Source organism: Hydra vulgaris, chromosome 11, assembly GCF_038396675.1.
Source record: "Hydra vulgaris chromosome 11, alternate assembly HydraT2T_AEP".
In the NCBI taxonomy this organism is placed as follows: domain Eukaryota; kingdom Metazoa; phylum Cnidaria; class Hydrozoa; order Anthoathecata; family Hydridae; genus Hydra; species Hydra vulgaris.
In genome coordinates this window covers 31351373-31355887 of record NC_088930.1, presented here as the reverse complement: position 1 = coordinate 31355887, position 4515 = coordinate 31351373, and positions in this window count along the sequence as shown.

Genomic DNA, 4515 nt, shown 5'->3' with positions numbered 1-4515 from the left:
AATCATTATGATTAAAAAAAAACAACATACTGACCCAATATTATTGCTTCATGACTGACAGCTCTGCTAAAACTAAGGATTTTCAAAACGTACTCCATTTTTCCCCGTCTTCTCCTATTTACTAATATTAATTCATTATAAATTGTAGTAGTTTGTTATTATTAATAAAAAAAGTAAATCTTTTTTTAAACAAACTTTAAACAAATATTATTTATTGATAGAATAAGTTGATATATGGTAGGATGGAGCGCAAAAGAAAAAATGAGCCCTCTTTACGCTTGTATTTGTTTACCTTACCTTTTACCTCAAATCATTAATTTTACCTTGAATCTTACTTGTGTTACTAGATATTTCGCATTTAGGTATGAAAATACAAAGTTACAACATTGATATTGGATGGAAGGTCGAAATTATCAACCAAACCAAACGGACTTCTACCCATCCAAACAAAGGTATCTTAATTGTACATGATGGTGGTCTGGAGTATATAACATTTCAATTGAAAATTAAGAATTTTTTCAAAAAAAAATTTTGATAAGTAATTCTAAGCAAGTTTGTATGGTGTGTTTTTAAAAACGAAAAAATATCTCATGCTGACTTTGCAAAAGTAAGTAAAAGGTTCCTGACAACCTGAAATTAATTTCAAATTTAAAATGTGCTTAAAAAACTTAACTACAGTGTTGCTTTTAATGTTGTTAGAGATTTTTTAACTTCATCAACAAAAACTTTGTCACCAAACCACAAAGATTACCAAACTACCAGTTTAACTTCAAGCACTGCATCATCAAATGAACTCATAATCATTGAGTTGGAAACGAATAAGCACGCCACCAAAAATGAAAAGCAATTGGCAAAAAATATAATTGACTCTTTTAGTTTAAAGTCAAAAAAATTAGCAAAAAAACTAAATGCATTGACTCATCCCAAACAATCAACAACAATAAAAAAAAACAGCCCATTCCTCAAATAAAAATCAACAGCTGAGGCAATTTGGCCACAACTTGATCATTTTAGTTCAGTTTTCTTCAACAACTTTTCTACTAACTTAACTTGACTATTGTGCTTCTACACCGATGCCATTTCTTAATCTATAAAAGCCCGTTGAACTCTTCTTACTTGCAGAAAACAACTCCCCAGACAACACCAAATGGTCGCCCATTATTGGCCCGATAAAGTTTTCCAACGGCTATATTGGGCCATCAAAAGCCATCCCTTGTCTTGGCGTTTGCTTGCTTGCTCGCGCAGCCAATATCGGAGCGTGTATATATGCAGACTACATTGGGAAGTGATTGGGCCTATCTTTACATAGACGGGCCAATATTGGCCAATATATTCGTGCCTGCGCGACTGAAATGCCGTATAACCGAAAAGGATAATTTGTAACTCCATCGACATCGATTTCAGCTAAATTCATTTTTTTTCATCTTCTAAAGTAAGTAGGGTTAATTTAGTATTTAATTATAAAGCACAGCTCGTATATTTACGTTATATAAAATTCACTTTAGATTTTCGTTTTGACTTTAGATCTGTTTATTTAGTCGCATAGACTCTAATGGTATAAATAAACAGATCTAAAGTAAAAAACAACAACAATAAACTAGAGCTCTAGCTTGTTTATTCAGGGTTCCCACCAGTCCTGGAAAGTTCTGGAATTTGAATGTAGTCCGAGAAAGTCCTGGAAAGTCCTGGATTTTTCTAACTATTCTGTAAAATCCTGGAAAAGTCCTTTAAAATGGCATAATATTTCTGAATTTATTGTTTTTTTTTTGAAAAAACATAAATATTTATATACATATAATATACATATATATATATATATATATATATATATATATATATGCATATAAATATAATAATATTTATAATTATATACATATAATATACATATACAAAAGTTTTTTATATGTATATTGTATGTGTATACAGTCGTCCTCCGGTTAACGAACTTAATTCGGAGTACGAACTAGTTCGTTATCCGAAAAGTTCGTTAACCGAAACGCGTTTTCCCATAGGCCGCCATTAAAAAATTTTTAATTGGTGGATTTTGCCGAAATAATGGGGGAAAAAATTCAAAAAATTGTCCAACTTGATAAATAAAATAGGCAAAGGTGAAATGATTGAAACCTGAGATTTATGCACTTTTAAAAATTGAAACAAATTGAAATTGTGCATGAAAATTGCTTGTCAAAGTTTTAGAAAAAACTAAAAATTGAACATGAACATTGCTTTTAAAAAAATGAAAATTCAACAAGAAAATCGCAAAATCGAAAAAATCGCAAGTGGGAAAAAAACCTAGAAAAAAGCACAAAAATGCATGAAAAATATTACTGAAACAAGAAAAGAAAAAAATGAAACAACAAAAGCACACCCAGCACAACCATTCACCTCCCAGGCTTCCATGACACTCACAAAACTGAGGGGGAAATGCTGGACGGCGCGCCCGACCTTCACGCGCGTGTGCACGCCATTTGGCGGTCCCGGTTCGTTAACCGAGTTCCGGTTCGTTAACCGAGTTCCGGTTCGTTAACCGGGGGAGGATTTTGGGCAAACTTTCGGTTCGTTAACCGAAAGTTCGCTAACAGGGGGGTTCGTTAACCGGGGGACGACTGTATAGTCATTATATGTATCGTAGCCACGGCCTACTTAATAACAGGCCTGAAAGACGCGCAAAAAAAAAAAAAAACTGTAGGCGGATATTTTGTAAACAAATATGTCGATTTAAACAATTTTGTAAACAAATAAGTTGAGTTAAAATTTAAAATTCGCTACACTAGCTGCTAAATTGCTTGTTTTCAAATTTTGAGAGCTGTTTATTTTAAAAACCTTTTACAATAAGATAACATTTTTTAATCGATTACTAAAAAAAACAACACTTTTCTTTAATAATATCTTTTCAAATTTCACAAACCCTACAACTTCACAAAACATATTTTACATACATTTACATTTCTGCTCCGCAATGATCATTTTTGTGACAATTTAAGTACTTTTAAAGCTGGTTCTTTTGTCGATCGAGGTGAGTAAAGCTTGCTATAGTTGTTAAATAATATGTTAGATAGTATTTTTCCATGAAACTTATCTATGTTTTCAAATCCATAAAATTCTGCTACCATCATTGTTATATTTATAAAACTTGTCCTACAAACTGATGACATGATGTGATGAAAAAATACATAGCAATAAATCACCCATTGACACATATTGTCTCCAGGTATCTTCAAGCCTCCTCTGTTGATTTCTTTAGTAAATTCTCCAAATTCGTTGTAATAGAACTGCGTATCATATTCATCTACATCATTTCTACTGATGTATCCTGCAATATAAACTAAAGCCATTTTTACAGACTTAGACAAGGCTAACTCCATATTTGAAAGATTATGAAACACATTGAAGGTATTGTCATCATTTAGCAAAAATCCACATTTCAAACAAGCATGTTCACAACATGTTTGAATTCCATCAAAATCTGTGTTTAAATCAAGGAGAAGCTTTGTTTTCTTAATGTTTACTTTTTGTAAAACTTGTTGAACATTAATAAAATATGTTCCACCAGAACCTTGACGTAGCTTACTGAACATTTTTTCAATGGGATCACTAGAAAAATTTCCTAGACATACATATTCGTGTGAAGTGCTGAGGAGATGCTTAGTTAACTCAACCAGTCCTCTACTCGTGTATGCAAGAGCAAGAGCAGTATCTTTGGTAAGTTGTTTTACTCTTTGTCCTTGTTTTTTAGGAACCATTTTTTCAAACATACTTGCTATATCAAGTAAAAAATCTAATCGTTGATCGTTAGGGTTATCAAAGACAGCCCTTTTTAAGTCTTTAGTTTTAACGTCTTCGAACTGACTTTTTACATTTAGGATTTTGAAAAAGTCTACAATTTTTTCTATAAAATCAACAGTTCCACCTGAATCCTGAATTTCTGGATGAATTTTTAATGCAGTTAACGTTTCAACACAAAAAATCTTAAGACATAAAGCAACATTCTGTCGTTCTATAGGTTTTGGACAGATAGAAATTTCATTAAGCTTTGATAGTTTCACAATAGAATTATTTTCTAACTCAACCAGCTTCTTCAAGTCAACCCACTTTGCAGTTTTTTCAAGGCCGCAGTCAGAATACTTTAACTCTTGCATTTTTTCAGTTAACCAATTGTTTCTGATAGATTTGATTAGATGTACATAATCATAGAGCAAAAAAATGTTTTCAGTTGTGCGCCATGGAGAAATCAAATTGAATTTTTTAAAGAATGATTGATTTACTTTATTATTATCACATAAAATTGCAACAGTAATGCCATTACATGAACGAATCAAATTTAACATATTTACAACTTGTTCATATTGAAAATCAGCACTTAAACGATACACTGGCAGTGCTTTGTACAAAAACCTCTTTCCTCCTAATAATGAGCAAATCATAAAACTCAAAACAGTGGTTGCAAAATGTTCTGGATTATTTACTGCTTTTCCAAATAAGTTACCTCCTTGATACGTTAGTTGTGGTTTTACA